Raw genomic sequence first — 9,036 nt, forward strand, 5'->3', positions numbered from 1 at the left:
GGGGGGGTCGCGGCGGCGTCAATAATAGTGAATAGATCTTCAAGAAGACATTTTAATCAATCCATTGATTACCATAAGATATTTTCAATACTCATAGACAACACAGAATATCAACAATATTTTCAAAACATCGAGAGGCTTGTTTTTCTTGTGTGCAGTGAAATACAACCGTGACCTCCTTTCCAGCCTCACAGTAGGCAGGGACCAGGGTCGGATACATCTGCGAGTTTATCTCTGATTTCTGATATAGTTTAAACAAGTTATAGCCTCTTTAACTTACCACAGGGAATTAACGTATCCAAATGTAGTCGTGTTCAATTGTTTGCTCCTGTGTTGATTATAAATCCTTTCGTTCGGGTACTTTGTAAGTTAGTCACTTCGCCAATCCTAAATATGGCGATCCCGGCCGTGACGTCATATACCGGAAGTGTTTTTGGTTGTTACTAATAAAAGAAGCATCCGCAATGTTGGGACCGCACTGTGCATACCTCTACTTTAGATGAAGCAGAGACCAGGGGCGGGTCCAGGGGAGGGGGTAATGGGCGTACGCCCCCCCCCCCCCCCCCCCCCAAAAAAAATATATATATCGTTTATCTGCTAATATTGTATTGAATATGGCAAACACCCTGACACTTTAACTATAGAATATACATGCTCCAAGTCAGGAACCGTTACATTAGTGCATTTCACAACTATTTTATGTTTTTTAACCAAAAAAAGGTCCAAAAATTATCTTTCAAATATCCTAGAAACGCCCCTGGAGACGTATAATACATAATGTATTATACGTCTCTGAATGAAGACATACGCCTAACTTGAGCCTATTTATTCTATAATAGTAGGCTAAGTCAAAATATTGTTAGCAAGAAGCAGTGATCATAGCGACGACTGGTTAGTAAACGGCCATCGCCCGCATAATGCACGAGTGTTTCTTAGTATTTTAATTGACATTACCACGGACTAAGATAGCAATCTAATCTAATTCCGTGACATAACATATTATCTAAAATTGAATTATTCTTCCAGGACAAGATTATTTTATATGAACGCAGGGCAAATTATTCTTAAATTGTGTTCCAGAACTAGACCAGTCAGCCTACGGTTTGACCCGCACCTAATTCCAACAAAGACCATTCTTGTTGGATTGCACTCAGAATATATGTAATTAAAACATACGAAAAGTCTAGAAAAATCTAAATAGGGGAACATATTGGATTTTCCGATTAAAGTGTGCAAAAATATGTTGATAATATATTGCGCGTATGTGTAGCCGTAGGTGCAAAGGGAGATAAATCCTACCAGCAAGCACGTTTGTTTATATTCTGTGAGCAGACTTATTTATGACGACTTGACAGAAAGCTGTTGTAAATATGGTGAGTGGTGACAGACATTGAAATATAATGATCACTTACACTGTATATATACATGTAACATGATATAAAAATGTTATTGTGTATGCTGAGTGTACGTGTTTGACTTGGTTGGAAAGTGTTGTCTGCTCGAGTCCCGAATCGTAAAACCGTGCCGTACAACAGGTTCATAAACACTGAAATTTTACCAAACTAAGTGATGTCAGGGTTCAAAACAATTATTATACCAGAGTTCGATTTAATTTTAACCGTGTAGAAACGGTTATTTGATTAAAATTATTTTTTGAATGACTGGACCAGTGTATATTCCGTACGAAAAATAAAACTATGGAACCCTATAGTTGCCGTACACACTGGTTTGATCCGGTCTACGACATACATAATGTAGATGGTAATTAAATGTACTTAACAGTTTGTTGTGCAGGTATACACGTCATTGCAATTATAAGTGACATTTAAACACATACAAATGACATTGCTTATTCGCTTATTGACTTAGTCTTTTTATGGGAGCGTGGGGGGGGGCTGCAAGTTCGACACCACGAATTATATATATATAAGGGTCCTGACGGTATTTAATTGGACAGACGCTTGAGATACCGTCAAAAGCAATATAATACGATACGGAATGGTTTGTTTTTTGTTTTTGTTTACTATTTATGGAAGACAGGACATTTTCCCAAAAAATAGTGCGAATACGTTACTTAAAAAACCCATTATAGACCGAACTTACCCAGCTCTAAAGATCTCCCTGTCCACTTAAGTTTGCAAGCACCATCATTCCAAAAAAATAGATAAGGGGATAGGGGGGTGGGGGGTTGGGGGTCTACATACGATCAAATGGCCCATCCCCAATCCGATATTGTCAAACTGCTTTTACCTGCAATCTGTATAATAGAACATATTATCAATATTGTGTTTTATTATTTGTTTCATAATCATACAACTTCTGTTTTATTTAGTTTTATTTATATTATCTTGTTTTTTATATCTTTTGTATTATAATTTTTATTATGTTCTTTTTGATATGATTTTGTGGAAAATGTAAACAAGTAACCGTCGTGTAAACCAGACGTCTATGGTCTTCGGACTTCCAGAATTATCAGTGTTGCCAACAAAGGTGTGGTAGGTGTGTATTTTTATATTTTATTTTTACACCTTTCTTTTTGCTTTTTGTTTCTTATAATTACATTTTACTTCCAATGTAACCGTTTTCTCTTTACCTCTATTAGTTTCATTTGCTATATATGTGATATACATTCCACATTACCACCACGCAGACACTAATGGTGGTGATGTTTTTATTGCAGGAAATATGAGCCGCTGTGCAATTTGCAAAGTGCCTGTCAGAGACGGGGAATCTACAGTTACCCTTCGAGAAAAAGGCAGCAATGGTATCAACAAAGCCAGCAAGGCACGTGACAATTCCAACGTCAATACATCTGCTGGCGATGTGGTGCACACAGAGTGTAGGCGTATATACTGCAATGCGAACATTATAAAGCGGGATGCTGGGCTATTGGAAGCTAGGGATACAGACGACCCTTCTTGCCATCGCTCTTTACGCTCCACCAATACAGACCACCAAACACGATTCTGCGACATATGCATTTTATGTGGAAAGCCTGCAAAGACCTCTGATAAGAAGAGAGGGATCGATGTCTATGCCGTGCGGACAATGAGGTTCCAGGAGACTTTGGTACAAGCCTTTGATGACCGGAAAAATGACCAATGGGCACAGGAAGTAAAGGCACGTTTGGAGTTCGTTCGTGATCTCCCCGCTGCCGATGCGGTTTACCACCAGCTATGCAATGTGAACTTCCGTACCAACTACCAGATCCCGTTGCTTTTCACAAACGAAAAACCTAAACGACGCAAGTCATCTGAAAGACCAACAAGCGACCTTCACGAGTCCGGATTCCAACGGGTACTACAGTTCCTAAGCGAGCATGCCGAAGACCAGATCACCATTGCAGTCCTTGTTGATCACATGAAAGGCTGTTGCGGAGAAGAGGCATACAGTCCAACACATATGAAGAGGAAACTTGTAAAACATTTCGGCTCTGACATTATCATCACGGAAATAAACGGAAAACCCAACATTATAACGTTTAAAGCTACCGCATCTCACATACTTAGTGACTTTTATCAGCGACCTCAGAATCAAGACCCAGAGGCTGAAAAAAGAAGTATTATCGAAACAGCAGCGAAGTTGATAAAACGGGATATTAAGTCTATGGATACTTCGAAAGTTGTGTACCCATCATCGTCAGAGATATCGTCTGGTGAAAAGAACATTGAATACCTTCCTGCTAGTGTACAGATGTTGTTGCGGTTGCTGTTCTGTGACCTGGACGCACAGGTTAAGATCGCATCAATTGGACAGGCCATAGTCCAAGCAACACGTCCAAGAGTCCTTATCGCCCCGCTCCAATTAGGTCTTGGCATTCAAATGCATCATCAATTCGCCTCGAAATTCCTAGTGGATACATTGCATCGACTTGGCTTTTGTGTATCCTATACTGAGGTACAAAAGTTTGAAACCAGTGCGGCTGCATCACAGGGAACTGATATCCACGGAATCACACCGGAGCACACCATCCAGTACGTTGCGGACAATGTTGACCATAACCTGAGGACATTGGATGGCCACAACACTTTCCACGGAATGGGGATCATTGCTGGTGTCACACCAGCTGTATCACGCCAACGACCTGTTCCGAGGATATCCGTAACAATGGATGAAGTAACTGCGTTGGCGAAGATTAACATAGACTTCTTCAAACTTCACACTAATCCACTCGAAGCGTTGGTGTTTGAGAAGATTCATGCGGTTCCGAGGCAGGACGCTACCTGGAAACTTGACTTGCTTTCCAAAATCGCATGGACTCTACGGTCCCATAATGGGTGGTCGGCGATGATGCACGCGGTACAGGATGGCGATTTTCCGGGAAAATCGTCAGTTGTCTTTCTGCCAATGATCGACATGGACCCCAGCGATATGTCATGCATATACTCGACTCTACAATTCGTAAGCAAGGAAGCCAGACGGCACGGTGCTCATCCCATCCTGACATTTGAAGGTAAATGCAGACAAGGCTCGGGACGTCGGGAACAAAATCTTGAAATCTATGGAAGGTCGGAATGTTGCGGAACATGTCTTTAAAAGAAGTGAGCAGGCAGTTACCCTTAGTACCAAATCGACAATTAAAGTAGACGGTGAAACAATCCACGTTGACCCTCAGCTACTTTTTCAAAGACTTATTGCCGCAGCAAACCGACTTGATGAGGACGCCTCCCATATCTTTGGCTATGAACTGAGCAGTTACCCGTCGTCTTTGTTCGATTCATCTGGACTTCCACGACCTGCACAGAAACCAGCACTCGCTGATGCCATATGGGGATTGGGTGAGTGAGTGTCATTCCACGCCACCACGTGCACAAGTACATTTCGTACTTGACGGCGGGTCGCTGCTCCATCGCATTCCTTGGACAAGAGGGTCGATATTCTCCGATATTTGTCAGAAGTACGTGGAGTACGTGATTCGAAACTACAATCATCCCACAGTAGTGTTCGATGGATACTCGGCTGGTCCGTCTACAAAGGACATAACCCACGTACGACGAACAGGAGGAGCCATTGGTGCAAAGGTCGCCTTTACAGAGAACATGCCTTTCAGGTCAAAGAAAGAACTCTTCCTTGCCAATGCCGAAAACAAACAAAACTTCCTAAACATGTTGAGCGAAAAACTAGAACTTAGTGGATGCCGGACAGTTCACGCGATAGGCGATGCCGATGTATTAATCGTGCAAACAGCTGTGGAGAGCGCCCGTGACATCGCTACAGTGTTGATAGGTGAGGACACGGATCTTCTTGTGTTGTTGCTGTTCCATTCTGATCTGGACGCCAATGACATTTTCTTCCAATCTGTACAATCAGGAACTAAGAAAATGAAGATATGGGACATCAACAAAACGAAGAAAATCCTTGGACCCAGCACGTGTGCCCTCATGCCATTTGTACATGCCATTACAGGATGTGACACCACGTCTCGAATCTTTGGCATCGGAAAAGGAGCCCCATTGAAAAAGGTGCAAGGTGACTCTTACTTCCAAGAACTGGCTGGTGTGTTTTGTAGGAAGGCGTCGCACGAGGACGTTGTAGCAGCAGGGGAAAAAGTAATTGTAGCACTATACAACGGCGAGCACACCGACGGACTGGACACACTTCGGTACAAGAAATTCTCCAACAAAGTCATGTTGAGCACAACTTGTGTACAGGTGCATACATTGCCACCGACAACTGCTGCTGCTGCTAATCACAGCAAACGAGTCTATCTGCAGGTACAGCAGTGGATACGACCAGCCGAGCATTTGTCACCGTGTGAATGGGGATGGTATATCGCCAATGATAGACTGCTTCCTATGAGGACCCACCTACCACCAGCACCGGAACTGCTTTTAAAAGTTATCCGGTGCAATTGTAAAACAAACTGCGACTCAAAGCGATGCAGCTGTAGAAAGCATGGATTGGAATGTACCCCATGTTGTGGTGAATGCAAGGGTGTCAGTTGTTCGAACGGCCAAATCCTTATTGTGGAAAGTGACTTGAAAGACGAATCGTGATAACAAACTCGTCTGAGCTAGTAGATAATGTGTCGTGTCATAAACTTTGTGAACTACGAACAGACTAATACATGTATGCTGGATGACGTTTTCTAATAATACCGTAACAACATAACGTTTTAGTTGTCCCACTCGTCAAAGCGATGCAGATGTATATGTTTAGGAATGAGCAACATGTTGTGGCAAATGGTCGTCAGGTTTTCTATAAGTCGATCATACCATGAAGACACTTGCAATAATAAAACACATAAAACACATATAAGACGTTGATAGATGGATAGCTTTTCCAAAAATGATATATAACACTACATTATGTTAACAGATATCAGACAACCGGGGCGATCTCTATGGAAATTCAAAATTTACCCTGTCTGAAAATATTTGCATTGAAAATAACCAAACCTAATTTGTAAGACATCGATTGTCCATGTCTTTTATTAGATTAGTACATATGATTAACCCGTTGTTGTTGCAACAAAAAACATGTGTGCAATGTACATATTTGAAATTATTGAGAAAATATCGAAATATTTTTCATTTTTTGGGGTAAATTTTAGGGGGTATGGGTGTTTTGTGTCATTTTAACAAGATTTATAATTGGTAAAACATCTTAAACTTACATTCAAAATAACAATATAGGTCTAAGCTTTCCATAAATACTACTATAACAACTCATCATGTCTTAAACGTAACTCTGTCGTATACAAAATGTTTATGAACATGGACAATTAAATGGCACAAAAAGTGGGGCATAGTGTTAAGTAAGACGTAATTTTCAAGACTTTGCCCTATTTAGATTTTTCTAGACTTTTGATATGTTATCTTCTGTATAAATAAGTGCAAGAAAAACACAAAATAAACTTTGTTGGAATTATGTATGGGTTGAGCCCTTTTTTGTCGTAGGCTGACTGGTCTAAACAGGGATCGAGCAAGTAGAACATACGTCTTGCTAATTTTTATATTATCTTATTTATTTATTTATTTATTTTTATCTATTTATTTATTTATTTATTTATTATTACAGTAACATTAACTCTATTTGCTTCGTAAATGAAGTCTCACTTTTATAATAACTATTTCACATTCGTTTACGTTTCACAGGAGAAAGGAAAATATGGAAAGGAGAAACATGACACAAAAGAAAGTCGAAATCCAGAAGAAAAAATATCAGCAATATGTCTCCAGCAAATAATAAAAGAAAACTTTTATTACTTTATAATCGTGTGAGTTTTTCTTTTTAATGTTTTACATTAAAGTAGCCCGAGTTTCCTCTGACCCCGACACCAGACTTAGACATTTTGACAGATAGATATCTGGTGTGGGACATCTGTATCTGTAAAAATGTCTTAGTCTGGTGCCGGGGTCAGAGGAAACTCGGGCTAACATTAAAGATATATTGCCAAAACGGTGGATGGTTATGCAAGAGAGTATACTGTCGTGCTGTGTGACCGAAACAACTAAAACTGTCAGCACGTGCATACTAATTTTCCCCGGCCATTGAGGTTGTAATTTGTTTAAGAAACATTTGACAAACCTGTTAATACAAACGGATACCCAGGTTACAGCTACAACAGGAAGGAGAGTACGTAGTGTACTAGCTTCCACCGGGATCGACCCCGGACTCCCAGCTTCCCGGCGGTCCGCCGGATCGAACCCGGGCCCCCCGCTTCCCGATCCACCGGATCGAACCCGTGCCGGTACAATTAAAATCTGCCCCCCCCCCCCCCCCCCCCCTTTCTTAAATGTCTTTGGCCTCGCGATCGAACACTACACCATCCCATGTTGTATTTCCCTATCACCTCAAGGAGGGATATGGAAACCATTATAACCGGAAAGAGATTAGTGTGCTTCCATCGGGAATCGAACCCGGGACCCCAGCTAGCTACCCGATTCCCAATTGAGCTAAAGGGAACCCTATAGCGCGGAGCTAGAAGACGACAACGATCCTTGTTACAATTAAAACCTGCCACACAACAAAGGCAACCATAGGTGAAAGTTGGCCATTTGAATATATAAAATCTATCCATTCTCTTGTGTCACTCAATGCAAAGTATCAACGGGTCATCTTTCGAACTCAAAACCGATAAAAGTAAGGCAAAATAATGCCAGTGGAAAGAATTTACATGGACTTTTGAAAAAGTTCACGGAGATTAAGGCCATGTGTTCCGGAAGGGTAAGCGTCTTTTGCTTCATCGATGAAACCCGCCGTGTAAATCTAAGTTGAATCCAAGTTTTATCACGTCCTCGCATCGATAACTCATGTGTAGTGACAACAAAATCACAAAGTACACTTATGAGCATTGAGTAAAAAATATCGGCCTTCATATCGCACAAAGAAATAGGACATGTCTCTGTGCCGGAGATCCAGATGGCGACCATACAACTTGTTCATTGTCTTCATGAACATAGCTAAAAATAAAAATAGGGAAGAAGATGCGGCAAAATTTAGAACTTGTCGCAATGACACTATACAAATTATTCGGCAATCCAAAGAAAATTACTTTAAGAAACTTCAAAATTGTCTTGCGGTCCAAAACAGTGCATCCAAGAAAATGGTGGCAGATAGCAAAATCTATAGGAAAAATGAATAACACTAGCACTAATTCTTATCCTCTAAAATCTAACAATAAAATATTAATCCATCCACAAGATAAAGCTGAGGCACTAAATAACTTCTTTACCACCATTGCCTCTGATATTACTGACACTAACCTACCTGATTTACCTCCCTTATGTCCATTTGAACTTTCTAACATTGACATAACTGAACAAGATATAACTGACCAATTTGACATTTTTAATAAAAACAAACCAGCTGGTCCTGATGGTATTTTACCTATGATTGTAAAGAACATTTCTTCTTCTTTAGTATACCCACTCAAACTATTATTTAATAGAACTTTATCTATTGGAGTAATACCTGATGTACTAAAAACGGCTAATGTTACTGCTCTCTATAAAGGTAAAGGAGATATCAGTGATCTCAATAATTATAGACCTATTGCTATTACATCTATTTTTATCAAAATGTTAGAAAAAA

General features: G+C 40.4%; 1 protein-coding gene across 3 annotated transcripts in view; it reads right to left on the reverse strand.

Annotated features, from left to right (window-relative positions):
• LOC110458807 (integrin beta-PS-like) overlaps nt 1-423 on the reverse strand; it is a 51,393-nt gene extending 50,970 nt beyond the window's left edge. For all 3 annotated transcript variants that reach the window (XM_021510722.1, XM_021510721.1, XM_021510720.1), the window contains exon 1: nt 281-423. The gene's annotated coding sequence lies outside the window, so the exon portion shown is untranslated. The remainder of the gene's footprint in view (nt 1-280) is intronic.
• Between the last annotated feature and the right edge of the window lie 8,613 nt (nt 424-9,036).

Source organism: Mizuhopecten yessoensis, unplaced genomic scaffold, assembly GCF_002113885.1.
Source record: "Mizuhopecten yessoensis strain PY_sf001 unplaced genomic scaffold, ASM211388v2 scaffold9833, whole genome shotgun sequence".
Classification (NCBI taxonomy): Eukaryota; Metazoa; Mollusca; class Bivalvia; order Pectinida; family Pectinidae; genus Mizuhopecten; species Mizuhopecten yessoensis.